Source organism: Natator depressus, chromosome 22 (genome assembly GCF_965152275.1).
Source record: "Natator depressus isolate rNatDep1 chromosome 22, rNatDep2.hap1, whole genome shotgun sequence".
NCBI classification, from domain to species: Eukaryota; Metazoa; Chordata; order Testudines; family Cheloniidae; genus Natator; species Natator depressus.
Genome location: NC_134255.1, coordinates 4,062,830 through 4,084,712, shown reverse-complemented (window position 1 = coordinate 4,084,712; position 21,883 = coordinate 4,062,830). Strand labels below are relative to the sequence as shown.

General features: G+C 48.4%; 1 protein-coding gene across 6 annotated transcripts in view; it reads right to left on the bottom strand.

The window, feature by feature from the left end:
* Window positions 1-20,755, bottom strand: part of ST3GAL4 (ST3 beta-galactoside alpha-2,3-sialyltransferase 4) — a 178,042-nt gene extending 157,287 nt beyond the window's left edge. For all 6 annotated transcript variants that reach the window (XM_074936870.1, XM_074936871.1, XM_074936869.1 and 3 more), the window contains exon 1: window positions 20,498-20,755. The gene's annotated coding sequence lies outside the window, so the exon portion shown is untranslated. The remainder of the gene's footprint in view (window positions 1-20,497) is intronic.
* Window positions 20,756-21,883: the final 1,128 nt, after the last annotated feature.

The following is a 21,883-nucleotide window of genomic DNA, read 5'->3' as shown; positions in this document are numbered from 1 at the left end:
CATAGTCAATGGGCATTAAGAGCAGCCAAGGACACGCTGCATCTTGCAGGATCCAGCCAAACTGATCGTTTACTGTATGCGTCTCACTCCATAGGTGTAGATGACATTTCACAACCATGTAGGAAGACAATGTTCCTGGCCCAGGGCACTGACAGTCTAAATTAGATATTAATTACTGGGGATTAGGAGCAGGCTGTAGGCGATAAACAATGAAAATACTTGTCAGTTGCACTGAGCTTTACAGATATCACCTAATTAATCTTCAAACCCCTCTGTGACCTAGGTCTAATCCCAAATTTATATGTATTCCTCTCTCCATAGTTTAATGAGCTGCAGAAACACTTCCCCCCCCCCCCCCGCACAGCTACAGAATGCGTTAGGAGACTCATCTCATCCCATCAGTAAGAGTTGTTCCCACAAACTCAGCATCTCTGACAAATCCTCCAACACAACGTGGTTCTGGACTCACTCATCCAGTAACTGGAGGGGACAAGAGCAGAAAGGTTCCAGGCCCCAGGATATGGGTTGCCCCCAGAGAGACAGTGTGGGCCAGTGAGCGCGCTGTGAGCAGAATGAGGAGACCCAGATTCTATTCCTAGTGCTATCACCTCCTGCGTGAAAGTAAAAAATGATCTGTGGTGCCCAATAAGATAGCTGAGAATATAAGCAATGATTAAATCACTCCCTGTTACCCAATCTGGTGTGCCCAGTGGGATTGTTCTCTGCTCTGTCTGCAAACTCCTCGTGGCAGGGCTAACTTTAACGTTTCTTGGGGCTTAACCAATAAGAACCTCGGTGCTATTGCCACACTATAAAACAAGCAGAAGGAGTTGAACCTCCTGTGTGACCTCGGGGAAACTGAGGCACAAGGCAAGTCACTGACTTGCCCATCTGTAAAATGGGGGGGAATGCTCTAAAAAAATAATTTTCAAACAGTAAGATTTGTTTTAACAAAGTACTACCCCCAATTTACAGATATAGAAGCTACTGACCCTCTGTGCCTCAGTTTCCCCAAGTCCACAGAGCTAGTCAGTGGCAGAGCGAGGACATCCTGTCCCCCAGCCCTGGGCTCAGTTCTCTATGCCACGCTGCTCCCAGAATAAATTCAGAATTTTCATACAGATTAAAATATTCATATCTGAAAGTGTCACACAACAGAGGGTGATCTCCTCAGGTAATAGAAGAGGAACAAAGAGGAACAAAAGGTCACTGTACTCAACTCACTGGTAGGAAGGAAATGGAAAGCAGTAGTTCCAGTTTTCAGAAGGGAAATTTGTGTACATGAAAGGGAAAGTTGGGTTATTCTGTGAGATTCAGCAGTCTTCATGAGTGTAAACTCATCTTCTCGCATACACAGAGATCAACAGGATACATCTCCACAGATATAGAATCATAGAACTGGAAGGGACCTCGAGAGGTCATTTAGTCCAGTCCCCTGCACTCAAGGCAGAGCTAAGTATTATCCAGACCATCCCTGTCCAACCTGCTCTTAAAAATCCCCAATGATGGAGATTCCACCACCTCCCTGGGTAATTTATTCCAGTGCTTAACCACTCTGACAATTAGGAAGTTTTTCCTAATGTCTAACCTAAACCGCCCTCGCTGCAATTTAAGACCATTACTTCTTGTCCTGTCCTCAGAGGTTAAGAAGAACAATTTCTATCCCTCCTTCTTGTAACAACCTTTTAAGTACTTTAAAACGGTTGTGTCCCTTCTCAGTCTTCTCTTCTCCGAACTAAATAAATTTCTTCAATATTCCCTCAAAGGTTATGTTTTCTAGACCTTTAATCATTTTTGTTGCTCTTTTCTGGACTTTTTCCAATTTCTCCACATCTTTCCTGAAATGTGGCGCTCAGAACTGGACACAATACTCCAGTTGAGGCCGAATCAGCGCGGAGTAGAGCGGAAGAATTACTTCTCATGTCTTGCTTACAATACTCCTGCTAATACATCCCAGAATGACGTTCACTTTTTTTGCAACAGCTTTACAACGTTGACTCATATTGAGCTTGTGATCCACTATGACCCCCAGATCCCTTTCCGCAGTACTCCTTCCTAGGCAGTAATTTCCCACTTTGTATGTGTGCAACTGATTGTTCCGTCCTAAGTGGAGTACCTTGCATTTGTCCTGATTGAATTTCATCCTATTTACTTCAGACCATTTCTCCAGTTTGTCCAGATGGATTTGGAATTTTAATCCTATCCTCCAAAGCACTTGCAACCCCTCCCAGCTTGGTATCGTCCGCAAACTTCATAGGTGTATTCTCTATGCCATTATCTACATCATTGATGAAGATATTGAACAGAACCAGACCCAGAACTGATCCCTGCGGGACCCCACTTGTTATGCCCTTCCAGCATGACTGTGAACCACCGATAACTACTCTCTGGGAACGATTTTCCAACCAGTTATGCACCCACCTTATAGTAGCTCCATCTAGGTTGTATTTCCCTAGTTTGTTTATGAGAAGGTCATGCGAAACAGTATCAAAAGCCTTACTAAAGTCAAGATAAGCGCCTTTTGGTTTAGAATAATAAAATGAGAGAAAAGGAGATCTCTTTAAGAGCTCACAGTGCATCTCCTCTGTGAACAGTCTGCACTGAACAGAATACAAAATGGCAGCTTGACTCTACAGACAACTATACCTTTAATTCTAAGGACTGCAATAACCGAAAACAGAATACGTAGCACAAAATCTTCAGTGAGGAGTAGAAAACCCAGTGGGATCTTTCCACTTTTAGCACCCTCCCTTGCCATAAAGATCCTGCAATGAGAGCTGTATTGCCAATTTATTGAATGGCGTGTGAGGCAGAAGAGAATCCACCTTCCCTTCCTGTAGCTGTATCAATTTTACAGGGCTAACAAGATAACATCTTCTCTCTATCACCCATTTCAGGAGGTGAGATTCAGCTGCATAGGAAGCGGAAAGGTGGCTTCTGGGTCCATTTTCACATGGAGCCACGTTTCTGACAGGTAGACTTAAGGGTGTAAGCAGGGCCCATCAAAGGAAAGGAAGTGACCTGATAAAGGAGAAAATGCCACATGGTCAGGTAAACGTGAATGAATCCTACTCCTGTGAAGAATTCAGGTGCACAAATTATAGATCCTACAGTACACTAGGGCCTGAGCCAGGTTCCGATTAAGTCAAAGAGGTGATTGCCTTTGACCCCAGTGGGAACTAGATTTGACCCACCAGGGACGTGAAGGAGAACTAGTGAGGTTCTGCCAGTCCGTAGTGTGAGCCACTTCAAGGTAGCAAGTAATAAAATAATAAATAATAATCTCTAGGTCTTTCACACCCTTTCGTCCACAGATCTCAAAGGCACATTTCCAAGGAGGTCAGTACCATTAGCCCCATTTTTCCAATGGGGAAACTGAGGCACAGAACAGACACACAATAATTTAGAAAGGCAAGGTAATGCCTCAAGTCACGTTCAACTCCTTCTGCTTGTTTTATAGTGTGGCAATAGCACCGAGGTTCTTATTGGTTAAGCCCCAAGAAACGTTAACGTTAGCCCTGCCACAAGGAGTTTGCAGACAGAGCAGAGAACAATCCCACTGGGCACACCAGATTGGGTAACAGGGAGTGATTTAATCATTGCTTATATTCTCAACTATCTTATTGGGGACCACAGATCATTTCTTATCTTCACAGTTCACCTACAGCCCTGGCAGGTTTTCTTGGTTGTTACACAGCGGTCTAGGTTTTGTTATACAGTAACACAGGCAGTACTAAAAAAAAAAAATATACAGGGACCAGAAGAACGAGTTTGTTAGAATTTAAGGGCTTATATATTGCAGTCATTACTATCCAAATAAATGGAAATCATTATAAACTTAAAATGTGCTTTTGCTAGACAACAGTTTAAATGTTATGGTGCCTCCCGTAGCTGCAAATGTACTGTACGGAATTCCATGCAAGACCCGACAACAGCATCTGCTATTAAGTCCCACTTGAACCATTTTATGGTGTTGATTATCAAGTGCCTGGGTAGTAAGATTCCACTGTGCCTGCCCAGGCCCTGTCCATGCTACGACCGAGGTTGTGATTCGTTACTGGCCTGGCTAGCTCGAAACACTGTTAGCGTCCACCACACCATGATTAAAACTAGGACTGGTTGAAAAGTTTTCCATCCAAAACAGGTTTCTGAAGGCAAATCGAGTTTTTGACTCAATTAAATTTTTACTGCAAAGTGTGCTTTCTGCAGGCAAATGCCAACTTTCCATCCAAAAACCCAAGCACCTGATAAGGGGAAAGAAGTTGTTATTTTGGTGTGCGGCCTGCCGCGAGGCCTCGTCACGGTCCCATTCTTGTCCCCAGCTGGACGGCATCTCCCATGAGGCAACACAGCAGGGACTCCCAGGGTGCACTGCGGTGGCTCACCAAGAGAGGACCATGTTACACAGGAGACGGCCTTGCAGCCAGACCTTGGTACAGGTGCATTTAGGCCATGCTCAGTTCATCTAGGAGCCAGGAGTCAGGAAAGGGGAGAAAAATTTCAAACATTTTAAAGACATTATTTATTCTTAGTCAGTCACTGAAAACCATTGCAGGGGTTTCCGAGCCAACTATACCTTCAAACCTCACAGCAGGAATGTATTTTACCAGAGGAAAAATACATGAGTTATCTTTGTAAAGGGAAAACAAAGCTGTTTAACTCTTTGATTGCAGGCATTTTCCAAACAGCTGTTAGGAGAACGTGTGATGTTTTTATTGCACAATTGCAACTCAAAAGATAGAAGTGCGGTGCACTGTAATTGGGTGATACCGGACCAATGATATTGCTCAGACACTAGAAAGATAAGTTTGGGGGGAGTAAATGGATTTCTTCTTTCAAAACTATCTCCAGGATTGCAACAAGTTAAACTGGCAAGCAGTGAAGAAGTGTTCATTAACAGAGAGCTCATTTAAAAAACAATCAATCTCAGGGAATGCGGTTCTCAGAGAGGAGAACATAGAGGGAGCAAAAATGCATGGTAGGACTCCTGGGTTCCATTCCTGGCTCTCCCTCCTGGGACTTTGGCCAAGACACTTTTAAAAATAACTTGTCCTTCACTAGCATCTTTCATGGGAGGCTCTCAAGGAGACGTCACAAACGCTAATGAATGACACCTCAGCCCCCAGAGGGCAAGTGTATCCTGTAAGATAAGAGACTACAGAACAATCCACTCCACTGCAGCACGACAGATGTGACACTGCAGAGAACCGGCGCATGAGGCCCGGGCAGAGCACAACTCAAAGGCAAGAGCACTAGTGTAAAAGCCAGACACAAGAAACAAAAGCAGAGAGAATACCACTCGGAGCTTGGCTTGTTTAGCCTAGCACAACGAAGGCTCAGAGGGATCCGGTGGTTTTGTGTAATACATCAGAAGAGTCAATTTCAGAGAAGGTGAGGAGCTATTTAAGCTGAAGGATAATGCGGACTCAAGAACAGATGGGGCAAACTGACCATGTGTAAATTTAGGCTGGAAACTGGAAGCCGGGAAGCAGCCTCTGGAACAGTCTCCCAAGAGGAGCAGTGGAGGCAACAAATCTCACTGGTTTTAAGGTGGAGCGGGATATATTTATGAAGGAGATGATACAACAGGGTTGCCTGTGATAGCAGGGGACTGGACTTGATAACCCAGGGAGTCCCTTCCAATCCTGTGCATAGTCTAGGTTTCCCCACTCCCATCTCCTATGGGGAGAGACTGGGCAAAACAATGCATCCCTCACAGCCTTTAGGTGTGCACCTGTACCTACCCAGGAAAGCTGTGACTAAGGGCCCGACCCTGTAAACACTACCAGGCATAGTGCTTAGTCCCTGTGGGTGGAACTCCAGAGTAAGTGATATATTCTGTAGCAGAGCGTTCACAGCTCAGGTCCTCAGTAGGTCACAGAGCAGGAAGATAAGACTTTCCCCAGGGGAATCCAGCCTTCAGAGACACAGACACGTGACCTGGATGAGCAGGGTGTGCGCACATCTCCGAGGGCAGAATTGGGCCCAAGGGGTGAAAGTGATCATACCAAGAGGGAGAGAGTTGGAGGAGAACCCAGACGGCTGCAGACATCGGCCCTCCTGGGACGCCCTAACCCAGCCAGGCGATGAGAGGTCACGTGAGGGAGTCAATCATTTTAAAAAGAAAAAGGCTAATGTGAAAACTGGCACCTTTGTCGTGGCTGGGGACTGGGCTGGGGACGTCCGGGGCTCACAACACGTTACAGTTTGGGCTGAAGGAGCGAGTTGCCTAATCTAGGAGCTGTAACAGATTTATAGCCTCTATGGATCAGGCTCAGAGAGGGACACACTGAGCGGTGGATTACATGAACTTAACTCCTCTCCTTTGGGCTTCCCGCTGCATCCTCTCCTTGTGCCCATTGCTCAGCTCTTCACGGCAGGGGCTGTTTTGATTCTATGCTGAGGGTGGCACCAGAGATGCTGATTCAGCTCAGAAAAAAAAATTAGTTATTCCACTAAAAAACAGACTGTGGAATCTCTCTGCAAGTGAGGCTTTTATGTCAGAACCAGCACCTCTGAGCCACATGCCGGGGCAGCCAGCTTGCTGCAGCGGGGGAGTGGCAGAGAGAAGAGGAATGAGAAGTAAGCCCAGGTCACACCAGAATCAGTTCCCTGTCTTCTTTGTCGGCAGCTAGAGAGTCCTGCCTACAGTAAATGCTGGGAGAGCCAGAAAACACTCAAGGAACTGACAGCACAGAACCCAACCACCTAAGAGGAGATGCCAATGCGCAGTCAGAGCACACCGACTCTGCTTTCCACTCCGAATACCTTTATTAGCTTTATTCACTAATAATCTTCAACCAGACTGAAAGTTCAACAGCCTCTCACGGAGCCACTTAAGCCGCTTCCTTCCCTACAGGCATTTGTTTCGGTGTGAGGGAGGGAGTCATTTCAAAGGTGGAGACACAACTTTCCTGGATTTAGTCCCATGAGCATGGCCATTCTGAAGGCCGTTTTCCACAGTACGAACCAGGGACCCATTTAGTTTTCCCGTCCCCTGTAGAAAGACAAAGCCCTAAACACGTGGGAAACCTGTCCCACACACGGGGGTGTGTACTGCCCCTGCCTGGATAGAATGAATCAGACTCCCTGAAACTTAGGGGTCTTTCCCTCTGTTGCCTGGAGGTTTGAAGAGAAGTTATTGTATCCCAGCGTTACTGATGTTTAAGGGAAATTCCCAGCCCCATGATCACAGAACCATAGGACCTCAAGAGTTCATCTAGTCCTATCCTCTGCACTCAAGGCAGTACTAAGTATTATCTAGACCATCCCTGGCAGGTGTTTGTCGAACCTGCTCTTAAAAATCTCCAATGATGGAAATTCCACCACCTCCCTAGGCAATTTATTCCAGTGCTTAACCACCCTGACAGTTAGGAAGTTTTTCCTAATGTCCAACCTAAACCTCCCCCGCTGCAATTGAAGCCCATTGCTTCTTGTCCTATCCTCCGAGGTTAAGAAGGACAATTCTTCTCCCTCCTCAGCGCTTTCCACATGAGCAGGTGCCAGGGCTCTTTCACAGCAGTACAGCAGGAAAAAAGAGAAGCGCTCATCTTGCACGGCTTCAGAGAACGTGGCTGCACACCTCCAGTGGGGCTCAGCCTGATGAGAAGGGTGGAAAGTGCACGTTCAAGGCTTAGTTTTTTGCCGTCTTTCTCCAGTACTTTGGCAACCTCACTTGGGGCTGGAGACAAACTGAATGGCTCCAACTCCTCCTGCACTGTCGCTGTAAAATGGCCTCTCACTCACCGGCTGTTTGAAGGGCTGAAGTACCCTTGTCATTTCTCGCTTCCTTGCTCCAAGAGTAGACTGCAAGTGGTAATTGGGTGTATGGTCCAGAATTTAGGTTAATGCATTTCAGGCACTCCTGATGCACCCAACCTTTACACTGACATTTCTACTACTCTTCAGTGGTTCACGTACCGGGTCCTGGGTAATAACCTGAGAGGACACCACATTTCTAGAACTCACCTGGCTCTTTATTAAGAGAACTAGTTACAGAGATTATGCAACTGCAGCTAGCATTCTAGCCAAGTGCACAGAGATGGACTTCTCGGAGCCTCTTCCAACCTCTTCCCTTCGGCAACCTGTGCACCTCCTTCCAAGTTCCACACAGGCTGCTACGGTTAGTAGCACTGCCCCTTTGGCCTGAGAGCTTAGGCAATATTCAGAGCCTTGCAAGATTGGTTCTTTTAAGAGGAGAAATGGATGATGTGAGTCAGGTACATTATTTAGCTCTACCCTATTTATAAGAAATGTCCACAAACTCCTGTTTCCAGTGGAACCAAGCAGCAGGAAGTTCCCTTGCTCAGAAATCCCCATGCCTGCCTTTGCATCGAGCTCTGTGCCCAAGGAGCTCTGCAAGTCTCAGGCCATGCTCACAACTGCTTCTCTGTCCGCTGGCTTTCTGCCTCACACACATACCTTGCCAAACAATCCCCTATCCCCTGCATTTGCAATCAGGGAGCTGCTCAGCCCACACAACTATAGCTTCTGATCAGGCCTTGTCACGAGGCCTTGGGGTCATTTTCAGGTATCACTACCTAAAGGGATTTAATTGCTCCTGTTATTTAGTCTGAAAGCTGGATTCTTAGCATACCCATGGGCACTAACCAGATCTGCAATTGTCTATAGATCAAAGACCCGCTTGATGGCAGCCATCTATACCTGACAGCATAACAGTAGTTCCTTTCACACTTGCCCTCTACTTCATGCCCTCTTGATGCTTGCCCCCTCTCTCTGCCATCCAGGTTAACTTTTTGGCAGGGGAGAAGATCAGGCACCACTGTATTGCCCTCCATACCAACATGTATATTTTGTAGCTTCCTCACTAGATGCCACTTTTAAGCACCCAGTCATGAATGCAATTCTTTCATTCCTCCAAATGAAAAAAAATCAGTGGTCAGGGAGCAATCTTAGCCACACATAGCACAATCCTGTTTTTCTCAGGCATTTACAGGGAAAAGATCCTGGGACTTGGATAAATGGGGAAGAATTCACAGGACTCCTGGGAAATAAGACCAACCTTCAGTTACACGGAGGTCAGATAAGCGGGCTTATGTCACAGTTTTGTTTTCACTTTAGGAAATAAGAGATTGCAAAACAATGCCAGTACAATAAGATTGCTCAGCAGGTTCCCAGTGAGAGGTAGATCTCTGACAGTCTAAAGAAACCCAAACTCGGGCACTTGGAGCAAAGTCTTATCAGGGACACGTACCAAGCTTTGTCTTTCAGTGATGGAAATGAGACCAGAGCAACAGGGAGGAATCTGAATTCCCGAGGCACACGGTAATTGACAAATATAGTAAGCACCCCGGACCCGCCAGCAGGGAGAGCACCAAGGCTGGGCTGGAGGCCAAAGGCACGAGGACCGTTCGATGCAATCAAAGCAGAAAGCAGCAGCGAGGTACGTGAGCAAGCCACCGCCGGCAGAAGAGCAACACACAAGGATGGGCTAGACACTGAAGTGCATGGGATTCTCCAGAAAAAGGGCTAGCACTGAATCAGAGGGGCAAGTTCTCTGACCTGTGCTTCACTGGCACAAAGCCAGTCCAGGTTGGCAGTGTCCCCAGCTAATGGCTGACCAGCAGCCTACCTGAAATGAGTCTGGCAGGTCTCAGTCAGGTCCCTGGCAGACAGGCCTCTACCACGGGTGGCGGGTATAATAGGACAGGGGAGGCTAAGCCCCCCTAAACCAAGCCCTGACCCCATTCATGCTGCGCCCTCTCCCCCAAGCTGGGGTTGGCGAGCGACCCTGTGCTGGGGCCCGTGAGTGGACCAGAGCTGTTTGGCCAGGGCTACTCCAGCAGTATGGAGGGCTCGGGGCTCCGGCAAGCGTCGGGGGAGCTCTGGTGAGTGGGGCTTGGGTGGAAGGGGTGGGGCTGCGTGGCTAGCCTCCCCGAAGTGGGGGGCACTCATACACTGCCAATGGCCATCTACCATATATCGCTCAAGCCACCAATCACAAGTGACACCCCCTGTGGGCAGGCTAAGCGGAGGCAGAGGACTGAACGGGCCATAGACACTGCACTATGCTCTTGCTCCTCAGGGTGGCACTTCTGAGACAGGACTGAGGCCTGCTGAGGTTTGTCTACACTGCTGCTGGGAATGACAGCAGCCCGGGAACACAGACTCAGGCTAGCACACTAAACATAGCTGGGTGGACGCTGGCAGAGACTCAGGATAGCCAGCCAAGCTCAGACCCAGGGAGTCAGGTGAGCCGAAGCCGCCACCCGAGCTGCAGCGTCTACACTGCTGTTTTTAGTGCACTTGCTCGAGTGTGTCTACCCAGGCCAGGAGACTCGTTCCCAGCTGTAGTGCAGACGTACACGACTGCCTGGAGGACACCAAGGTTGCACTTCCAAGAAAGTCAGTGGTAGGGCTAGAGATGGAATCCAGCAGCTCCTAGCTCCAGGTCTCCTGCTCAGATCCCTCCTCTCTCTGATCAAAGTTCAAACACCTAGCGCGTGCCAGCAACGCTGCACCAAGCAGAAACCGCCTCCCACAGAACACAGAGAAAAAGGAAAAACAAAACACTACAAGAGGAGTTAAAACCAGCGCTAGATCGAGATAGAGACAAAGCAATGCATCACTACAGTCAGGACGAAGAGGAACATTCAAGACAAGCACATGCCTCTGATCAACCTAGGGTGACCAGTCCCGATATTTGGGGCTTTTTTTATAGGTGCCTATTACTCCCCACCCCCGTCCCGATTTTTCACACTTGCTATCTAGTCACCCTAGATCAACCCCTATTAAAAAATTAAGCAAGAAACTGAACCAAAAGAGACCCTTTTCCCCAACATATCAAGGGGCAGCTTTACTCGAACACTACTGCTAAAGTCTGTTTGGAATACATCCTGAGCCAGGGTCGAGATCCATTTTACAACATTTTAACAGACAGTTTCAGTGCGTTACTCCCAATTTATACTGGCATCCCAAGAGGAGAATCAGTGCCTCCGTTTCTAAAAGTTCAGCTATCAGCCATTTAGCAAAAAACGGCAGCTTTTAAGTTTCTGATCAGCTGCTTACCTGTTCTTTAAACAAATGTAGAAAGAGAAAGTTGCTTAGATGTGGTTACATAATCCACTCCACTGCGTATGCAGAAAAATTTAGTCAAAAATTTAGTCTGTAACAGGAGCTCAAAGCCTTTGACCGTCATGCACAGGGACCATGGAGATAGCACACAAGATGGGGAGAGTGCTGAGTTATTACAGAAAATTCTTTCCCCGGTGTCTGGCTGGTGGATCTTGCTCACATGCTCAGGGTCTAACCAATTGCCATAACTGAGGTCAGGAAGGAGTTTTCCCCCATCTCAGACTGGCAGAGACCCTGGAGTTTCCTCTGCAGCATGGGGCACAGGTCACTAGCAGGTTTAAACTTGTGTAAATGGTGAATTCTCTGTAGCCTGAAGTCTTTAAACCATGAGTTGAGGACTTCACTCACTCAGCCAGAGGTTAGGGGTCTATTTCAGGAGTGGGTGAGTGAGGTTCTATGGCCAGCAACGTGCAGGGGGTCAGACTAGATGACATAGATGCTGGAACTAGGGGTGCTGCCGCACCCCCGGGCTTGAAGTGATTTCCATCATATACAGGGTTTGCAGTTTGGGTTTACAGCACCCCTCACTATACAAATTGTTCCAGCACCCTTGCTGGATGATCACGATGATCCCTTGTGACCTTAAAGTCTAGGACTTAAATCAGAAGAGTTGCTTGCAGTTTACGCTGTGAATGGCAGAGCAGTCGACAGAGTCTGTAATTTGCCTTTTTTTTTTTTTTAAAATCAAGTGGCTTTTCAAAAGTGCTGTAGCACTGCAGAGCTCTCACCACCACTGCCCATCAGAGAAGAAACTAATTTCTAGAAATTAATCATCTCCTCTTAATTATTAGAGCTAGATAGGGAATGACTTCCCCATCTCAGGAGAGTCTGAGATTTCCAAACATTTTCTCTGTCTCAAATCAGGATAATCTCAAAAATATTCATGAACCAATAACAACAGAAGTATTCGATCGGGTCAGTCAAGACATTTTAATTTTAATAATTGTACAATATTTTGTTTCGACGTTGACCTTTTTATATTTAACCTTTTTTTAGTAAGAGGTAACTAAAATATAAAAATAAACAAGTATCAGTAGGAACCAAAAAAAAAAAAAACCCCAAAACACTTTTCATGTTGAAAACGTGGAAACAGGATGCGCCACTAATTTCAAAACTTCTTCAAAAGTTTCATAAAACCAACCCTTTCACACAAACAGCTTCAAGAATCCCAGCAGCTCTGTTAACGCCTTGCTGAGATTCAGAAGAAGTGGCAAATGCTGGTCACTATATTCTCGAGAACATTAGCACCTCAACACTACAGCTGTATCTACATGCAACACAGAAGCCACTTACCCTGCCAAGGGAGAGGAAATCTGGCCCAGGCACCTGCTGGCTACTGGGCACCATTTCTGTAACCATCACTATCATAGGCAGCTGGCCGGGTTCGAACCCAGGGCTTTCCACACAGAGCTGTCCCCACTGAGCTCAGGACAAGTCCATTTTAGCGTCAGGCAGAAACAAGTGGTCAGAATAGTCACAGAAGGGGCACATGCAAAGACACTAAACAGCGGGTTGCATACAAACTAGCAAGCAATGCTACCCCACCAGTGGGGGCACGAGTGAAGACAAGGCCTTGATCTTTTTTTAATCACCGCATCGTCTCACCCTGCTCATGGGCAGCCAGGCAAATTGTGCAGATTTTGCACAGTTCCAAGGCAGAGCCAGGTGCACCTCCCCAGCTTAGGCTTGAGTTTTCTTTGACAATTTGAGTTAATTCCAGCCCAAAACTTGGAGGAAAAGTTTCAGGGAGGTGCAAAAGTGGCATGAATTGAAAGCCAAGGAACATTAGCCCAGCTCCGTCCCTGACCACATGCCGCATCTATAGTAGCCATCACCAGGAAACCTTCCCCTGGTGGCAGCAACAGCGGGAATGTTACAGCAGCTGGGACAAGGGCATTTTTACCACCATAGTGGCTAACCAGGTGGGGAAACTGAGGAACAGAGGGATTAAGGCCAGGGTTTGCCAAAATTAGCCACCTGAACCTAGTCTCCTAAATCTGTATTTAGCTCTAAATAAAAGTGACCTGATTTTCCAAGATGCTGAACACCCAGCAGCACCCATTAAACACTTATCATTAGAATTAAGTTATTTGTACCGAGGAAACCCAATCAGAGACTAAGACCCCACTGTGCTAGGCATTCTACCTCCCATTCCGGATACTATTCATGTGAGTGAGCTGGCACAGCAGGTCCATGGCAGAGCTCAGAAGAGACCCCAGCACTGAAGACTTCTCCATGCTTTGCTCTAACCCAGTGGTTCTTAATGTATTTACCACAGAGGGCCACATACGTGGGCCGCATCCAATACTACCTGCATGGCCCTGAAGATGTCAGAGGGCCCACAGCTCTGTGCTGATTAGGCCACCAGCAGCCTGCGGGTTGAGAACCACTGCTCTAACCACTGGCATATGCGGCAATTGATTGAATCTGCATCCATGTACCTCAGGACAGAATTGTAAGATCTGTAGGTAAAAGTCATGGCACTTACTCATTTTTCTATTGACTTAGAAGCAAATGTCTCTTGGCTGGGAGCAGCTCCCATCTAGGAGTGGAAGATCGGTTCAGAGGGACCACAGCACTAGTCCATACCCATCCTGAGAGCAAGTGATCTGCCTGAGGTGGAGTGTAACTGCACACTGCCTGTGATAAGAGGCTTGTTACTTGAGTTACTTAGCAGGAGGAAGGGAAGGGGGGGCATTGGTTGGTTCTGTGAAGCATGACGTCGTCAGCAACAACAATCAGGAAAATACCCAGCCAAAGCTGCAAAGCCACAAACGGAAAGAGGCTGGCACAGGGCTCATTGCATCAGAAACTAAAGTTCTAGTCTGCATGAGATCACACGACCACAGTTCCTGCTGCTGAATCAAGATGATTTAGTTGGGGATTGGTCCTGCTTTGAGCAGGGGGTTTGACTAGATGACCTCCTGATATTCAGTGATTCTATGACCAGCTTAATTGACAACCAGACACTCTGGCCCAGCCCCACAAAGAATCAGCAGCAAAGTTAGCAGGGATGCTGCTAATGTTTTGCAACCAACCCAGAAGCTCCGGCTGTTGCAGAAGGTGGCCGCCTACTTGCTCAGTGGTGTGTGTGGGAGGGAGAGGGGGTGCATTAGGCCACTGTGCCCCAGGCTGCTCAATACTACAAGGGGACATTCCACCACCCCAGCCCAGACTGCTCCTAGACCTGATTGCCAGGGAGCAGGGCTCTCAGCTCTGGAACTCACACCCCTCAGCCAGCTCCACTGTTCCAGCACAGCCAGAGTTTGCGTCCCTTCACCAGGCCTGTTTGCTCCAGCTCTCGCAGCAGGTGGAGGGCCTTGCGAGCTTGGCGAAGGCCCTGGTCACCTGGAGGGGAGGGTGTCTGGAGGCCATGCTCTTTCCAGTCACCGTTGTCAGTTTGGGGGTCTCCTTTAATGCAGCTAAATGCACCAATAGGGTTCTGAACATAGGGAGAGTTTAAGCGTACCTGCACTGCAAGGTGTAGGCAGAGACTACAGATCCTGTGACCCTACCAGCCCAAACCACCACATGCACAGCTGGGCTTTCTGGGACACATCTGACATCCCAAGTGTGACGTTCCCCTGGTGTTATCTGGACCGGTCACGCCAATCCTCGACTCTGGGAGCCAGCCTTACCCTGCTCTGCGGTGAGAACCCCCACTCCTGGGCTGTTCACACACAGCCTCTGGCATGTAAGATGCTCACGAGTGAGGACTTTTGGCCAGCGGCTGCTTGGATTGTGCAACCGAATGACACTAGCCAATATCTCCAGTCCCGGACACAACTCTAGGAACCTCCGTCTTGCAGTGTCCAGTTATGCCCACTGGACGCAGCAAGCTTATACGAATTCATCAATTTAACAGAGAAATTGATATGTACCAGGCTTGTTATCCCAAGGGGAGTCTCTACCATGCTTCAAAACAAATGTACTGTTTCAGGTAGAATAAACAAACAAATTTATTAACTATAAAAGATAGATTTTAAGTGATTAGAAGTCAAAGATTAACAAATCGGATTGGTCAAATGAAATAAAAGCAAAATGCATTCTAAGCTGATCTTAACACTTTCAGCGCCCTTACAAATTTAGATGCTTCTCACCACAGGCTGGCTGGTTGCCCTTCAGCCAGGCTCTCCCCTTTGATCAGCGCTTCAGTAGCTGGGTGGTGGTGTCTGGAGATGGAGGTGGAACAGAGAGGAAGAGCATGGCAAATGTCTCTCCCTTTTAGCATGTTCTTTCTTCCCTCTTGGTATTGCTCCCCATTCAGGGTCAGGTGAGCATTACCTCATTGTAGCCCCAAACTGACCGAGGGAAGGGGGGTGACTCACTGGAGAGTCCAACAGATCCTTTGTTCCTGTGAGGCTGGGCTGGGTTTGTCCCCTACATGCCCTGATGAGGTGCGAACTGCCCCTCTGTTCCTGGAGAGTTTTGCCTGGGCTTGTTTTAAGCCACGAGGACACATTTTCAGCCTCATAACTATATACATGATATTACAACATATAACATTACTATAACAACAATGCTCAGTCATCATGAGCCTTCCGAAGACACCCAACATGACAAACTTTGCATTGGATACCACAGAATCATATTATAAGGATGAACATGGGGGTGAAGGTTGTTCCCCTGAGATACAGTGTCACACCAAGCCCTTAGAAGCCCCCTGCCTCCAGTTAGCTCTATAGTCACCCAATCTGTGTGCTCCATTTTCTTTTGGCTCCCTCCACGTCTCCTTCCAACGCCCCTCGCCAGGTCTCCCATTGTGCACGCCCTCCGCAGATCTCCTCATTAGAGCACCCAGAAAAGGGCTGCAAGGCCCAGCTGAGCAGCTTGGCCCCACAGAGCATTCCACCATCCAGGCACACCCAGCTAGAGCAGCAGGATCGTCCCCTACACCAGTGGTTCTCAACCAGGGGTACATGTATCCCTGAGGCTATGCAGAGGTCTTCCGGGCATATGTCTACTCATCGAGATATTTGCCTAGTTTTACAACAGGCTACATAAAAGCACTAGCAAAGTCAGTACAAACTAAAATTTCATACAGGCAATGATGTGTTTGTATTGCTTTATGTACTATACACTGAAAGATAAGTACAATATTTATATTAAATTGATTTCTTTTGCAGTTATATGGTAAAAATGAGAAAATAAGTATTTTTTCAGTAATAGTGTGCTGGGACACTTTTGTATTTTGATGTCTGATTTTGTAAGCTACTAGTTTTTAAGTGAGGTAAAACTCAGGGGTACGCAAGACAAATCAGTCTCCTGGAAGGAGTTCTGTCACCTGGAAAGGTTGAGAGCCACTGATCTACACATCACAGACTAAATAAAGCCTTGGGCAGTGAATGACTAACATCTAGCAACCCAGATTCCACGACTTACCCCTGGGACACCAGTCCCACAGTGTGACTGACCTTGGCATGAGGAAATGGTTCCTCTCCTTCACCCCAGCCAGAATTTCCCTTTGTTCAGTCTCATCCTATTCCTCTAAGCTCTTCCTTTCCAAAGCACCCTGTGCGATCCCTCTCCTTCCCTCTTTAATCAGCGTGCATGGCACTTTGCAGAACTTTACGAGCTGGCTAACACACTACGGGCACAGCAGAGACAAGCCAAGGCCCTGGAAACCTGCATTGTTGAGATCTGGCACATAGCTTGCAGTTTGTTTTCTTGTATGCAAGACAGCAGGAGAGAGAACAAGAGGCGGGCGGGGCTTGGAGCAGGGAGACGCTGGTAGGCTGGTCCAGACAGAAAGCAGTAGGCAAGGAGAAGTGGGGACATGAAGAGGTGGATAAGGGAGGCATAGGGGGTTATGAGGAGGGTCAGAGTAGGAAATCAGGACCGTTATAGGAAGGGACAGCAGCAGGATGCAAGGCATGAAGGCAACAGCAGCCTGTCACATGGGGCAGCATGAGCTAGTGGTTAGAGCACAGGGTCAGGAGACCTGGGCTCCAGACATGGTTCTGTTGCTGGGTGACCTTTGGAAGCCACTTTGCTCTCAGTATGCCCAAGATCACCCCCACCTGCGTGAGGTGCTTTGGGAACATCAGATGAGAGGCACTAGATGTGGCCCGTATTCTGAGCATGCAGACTCTGCTCCCCATCCACCACCGAGGTGACGCACGCTTGACTCTCTCCTTTGTCAGGAGCCCCTCTCCCTTGGCAGGACTTTCCTGGCGTGAGAGTTACCCAGATCTTTATGCACTGTTCCCCACGTAATGGTGTTGGGGACAGCCCTTCCTGCCACACTGCAAGTTCCCATCTTGTTTGCACCCACAACCACCTCAAGATCGCTTCTCCTCCTCACCACCTCCAAAGCATCTTCCTCCCTGCACATCACGTTCCTTCTCACCCCCGCATCCACCCCACATATTAGCTTGGAGTTCTCACTGTTTTCATCCCAAACCAACTCACTAAGCAGCTCTACCCCACAGTACCCCTTAGCGAGTTTTTCCCTGCTGCTTCGTCCAAACGATCATAGAATCCTAGAATCTCAGAGGTGGAAGGGACCTCAGGAGGTCATCTAGTCCCACCCCCTGCTCAAAGCAGGACCAATCCCCAACTAAATCAGCTATTGGCCCTACATCAGTCAGACTCCTCAGGCAAGTGATTTCCTCTGGTCCCTGATGGGCACTTCACATGTAACTACCTGGGTATTCTTTGCTTCCAGCCCATCAGCAGGCGTTGGAGCCATTTCACAGGGGCACTTGCAGTAGTGCAGTCAGCAGGTCCATGACTATATAATTCAGGCCAGGACTTCGGGAGAGCCCGAGTGGTGATGCTAGGTAGTACAGCCAGCCTGGGAGCTAGAGAGGATGACAAGATCTGTCTGCATCCAGCCGCCTCAATAAAACACCCCCTTTATATTCATTACAGCCAGATTCTATCGCTTCTCTATTGCCAGGGACACTGCATTGCCCAACCCAAGTTTAAGTGTGTTTGTTGAGAGGAAAATGCCTCACTGGACATAGCAGGCAACAGCTAATTGCCTGGGCTCCAACAGGCCATGTGTGTTTTCAATTGCTCCTTAGAGGAAAAACCTGTAGAGCAGCAGAAAGATACTCCCCCATCAGCAATACCAGCAGGTCAAGCCATTCTCAGCAAGGCCGCACCAGCTCCTAAGGAAGAGCAGGCTGGAGTGTGCAGCCTGAATGAGGAAGCCTTCCCTGGCAGCCATGGGGAGGAGGCATATGCCTTTGGTGAGAGGCCGGGACTGCCCGATATTTACGATCGATCAGTTCCATGTGGGGGCTGTCTACCTCACAGGGCAGAGCCACCAGTTTAAATTAAAAACAAACACAAAACCTTGCCCCTGACTAGCATCGCCCCAGCGATGGGACAGTAACCTCAAAAGGAGGCAGCCCGCTTCCTTTTCCTTCTCATTTCTCTTTATCTCCACCCACAAACCACTTCCCTTATCAGCTCAGTCCCAGGAGCTGCACACATGACTGAGCAGACTCAGCTGGAGAGGGGGACTCAGGACACCTGGGTTCCATTCCCAGCTGGTACTGGTTTGCTCTTTGGCCTTGAGCAAGCCACTTATCACTGCATCAGATGCCCCATAGGGGAAGGGATCCTTATGCCCTTGTGTCAAGCAAAAAGGTGCCATAGAAGCACAGTGGCTTATTAGGCAAGGAAACCTCTCAGGAGCCATAGTCAGAGGAGGTCCTGAGAAGGGTTAGGGCCTTGTAAAGAAAGCTGGTTTTATTTACAAATCAATCATGCTTAGCGTTTGCTACTATGTTATCAGTACGTTCCAAACACACGCGCATCAGCGCTCCCAAAATATGGAGCCACAGAGGGAGGCAACACAGATTAGCTCATGTCGCCAACAAGTCAGCAGGTTGCTGTGCTGGACTGTTACTGGTGGTGTAGGAGGATTCTAATGCACATACACAGGGTTAATATTTGCATAGTTATACACACAGCTGCGTGCCTGCATTGAATCTAGTCCATTCAAACACTTCACAAACCTCCTCCCAGATGCTCTGATCCCTTAATTTGCCATGCCCTCTTCCTGACAAATCCATCCCATGCAAGACCCCAACGGACAACTTTCTTTCTTCCCCACCCACCTCCCAAGATTTCTGAATTTCCAATGGCTCTTAACAGTTCCTCCTGCAGTGGAGCATCTAGAGCTCATTCATACGTGTGCATTACAGTGACCTGAACCCTCAGCAGAGACACCCTTTCACAAAGCAACAAGTAAACAGGAAGAAACTGAAAACCAAAAACCAAATTGTATTTGCATCAGCGCCTAGAGCACAAATCTGAGGGGTTATTTGCGGACACACAGATCTGCAATGCCCCTGTCCAAATATCCAAGTGTGACTATTAGCCATATACTTAAAGGTGTGACACATTTAGAAAGACAAGGTGGGGCAGGTGACATATTTTACTGGACCAATTTCTGTTGGTGAGAGAGACAAGCTTTCAAGCCGCACAGAGCTCTTCTTCAGGTCACATTTAGAGGCTCCCAAAATAATCTCTGTCCTGGTTTTAGGGCTCCTTTTCCCGAATAAGCACTGATCTACAAAATCAATGCAAAACCCGCTTAAATAATAATACTGATCTATTGCTAATATTCAAATCCAGCAAGATCACGTTTTTTTGATCTTGCCAGAGCCTAATGAAAACCAAACTCATGTGTGTGTCTGTCCATCCCATTCCTGTGATTTCCTTTTAGCAGTAAGTTCCACTAACTCAGCATGCACCTAGTTGTTCTCACATGCCTTCTACTAGCTCCCCCATTAACATTAGTTTCAGAACCACTAGAAGCTGTTTCCTACACCAAGCAGCCAGTGATGCGATGCACAGATTAGGCACAAGTCAATACATCACGCTTCCTGAGTCTCATTTTTTCCAAGCCTGAAGTTTGGTGGTGGCTGTTCATTTTACCCCCCACCCCCTTAAGAAGTCTAGATAATCAGATACCCCAGACGAGCCTATCAAAAAGACCTGCAGTATTTCTCACTAGATCCTTCTAGTCTTAAAATCAGAAAAGCAGAGACAGAGGTCCAAGTTCAAACACATCCAGAACATTTCAGGCACAAGAGGCTGCTCCCTGCAGTGCTTTAAAGGTGGACTCTGGATCAGCGGTGGACAAGAGCCCAGTTTATGGGCGCCTTTTGTTGCAGCCTTTAAATCCGCTTTCATTTTATTTTTAGCTCAGGAGTAAACAAAAACAAAGGCAAAGGCAAAACAAAAACCAGACCCGCACGCCCCTCCTGGGTTTGTCCCAGGCAGCATGTCAATTACACACCCACACACCCCAGTGCTGCAGCCAGAGGAATGCAATTGACCAATTTCCCCCTGTAAAACGACTAACGCTTGGGGTGGGTTCGGGTACAGGGACTTATACACATCCCCCCCCCCAGGTCTGCTCAGCTGAGCTGCTTAAACTCACCTTCAAGCAGCCATCCGGGTGCCTAGGGGAGGAGGGGGCTGCGATCCGCTATTTGCTGGCCAAAGACGTCTGCAAAGGGAAGAAAGAATTGTAATCCGAATTGCGCGGGGGGCTGCAGGGCTCCCCGGAGGAAGGGCTGCAGAACGGAGCTGCTTTGCAAAGGAGGGAGGGAGGGATGCGAAATAATGGCACGATATAAAGTTAACATGAGCGGGGAAGCGAGGAGTGTGGGCTGGGGCAAACGGCTGAGGTCGGTCCGCCCCTGCTGACCACGCTTGCGCATACAGCAGCTGGCAGCCTAGGCCAGCTGTGTGTGCGAGAGTTGGGGTGGGGGGAGCAGGAGGGAGATGCCAGGAGGGGGTGGGGGAAGGGGGTTGATTCCGGGGAGGTTGGAGCACAGAGGGGTTCCCTCCCCCCTTCCCCTCCTGCCGCTGTGCTGGGTGCATGAATGAACAATAGGCGCGGAGGGAAAGGGCTGCTCCCAAGATAAGAATAGCCCCATTCATAGCTGTCTCCCTTTCCCAAGGTCTCCGTTTACCTCTCTCCCAAGGGAGCCGGGGGCTATTGATCTTGTTTCCCTGCTTTGGGGTTGGAAAAAAGATAAATCTTTAAAATGCATCCGATCTGAAGAGGGGTGTGGGGCTAACAGAAATCCCCTGCACTAAGGCCTGTCTCTTTGTTTCCCTACATCTTTCTCCCCACTCCCCCCTTACCCCCAAGATACAGGCCCCTCCGGAGGAGACAGCCCTGGTTGCATGCAACCTCCCAGTGCAGCACAGCCTGGGGGCAATTCACCAGGGAAAAGCATCTCCTCCCCCACCCCGCAGGTGCGCTCCTGCCCCCTCTGGCAACACTGCTGCTGTTCTGGAAGACCCCCAGCATCCATGGGATTCTGGCAGTGGCCCGACATGCAACAGTATCGGCCCTACGCTGGGCAGCTTGCAGCCTAAAATTAGACAGAGCTAAACAGCAGGAGAGGAAGTTGTGTGGACTGCTCTTGTATCACAAAACACACACACACACCCGCCCCAAGGAGCCTAAAATTCAAGGGCAGCTCTGATGGTCTCCTCCTGGCTCCAGGATCTCAGGCACTTCACTGCCTCACAAGCCCCACAATGAGAGTCTTCATCCCCATTGTATGGATGGAGAAACTGAGGCACAGAAAAGCACAAGGTCTTGGCCAAAGCCACAAGGTGAGTGCAAAGCTGCTGGGGGGTAGTAGTTGCTAAAGGGGTTCCCCCATGTCTGCACTTGAGGAGCTCCCATGCGGCTCACCTAAAGAGGGGAGTTCTCCTGGAGATCTCAGTGAGGAACGATGGTCCATCGGTGGGAGCCCTGGGTACAGTTCTCTGCTCCACCACAGCTTTCCCTGCATGAGCTTGGGCA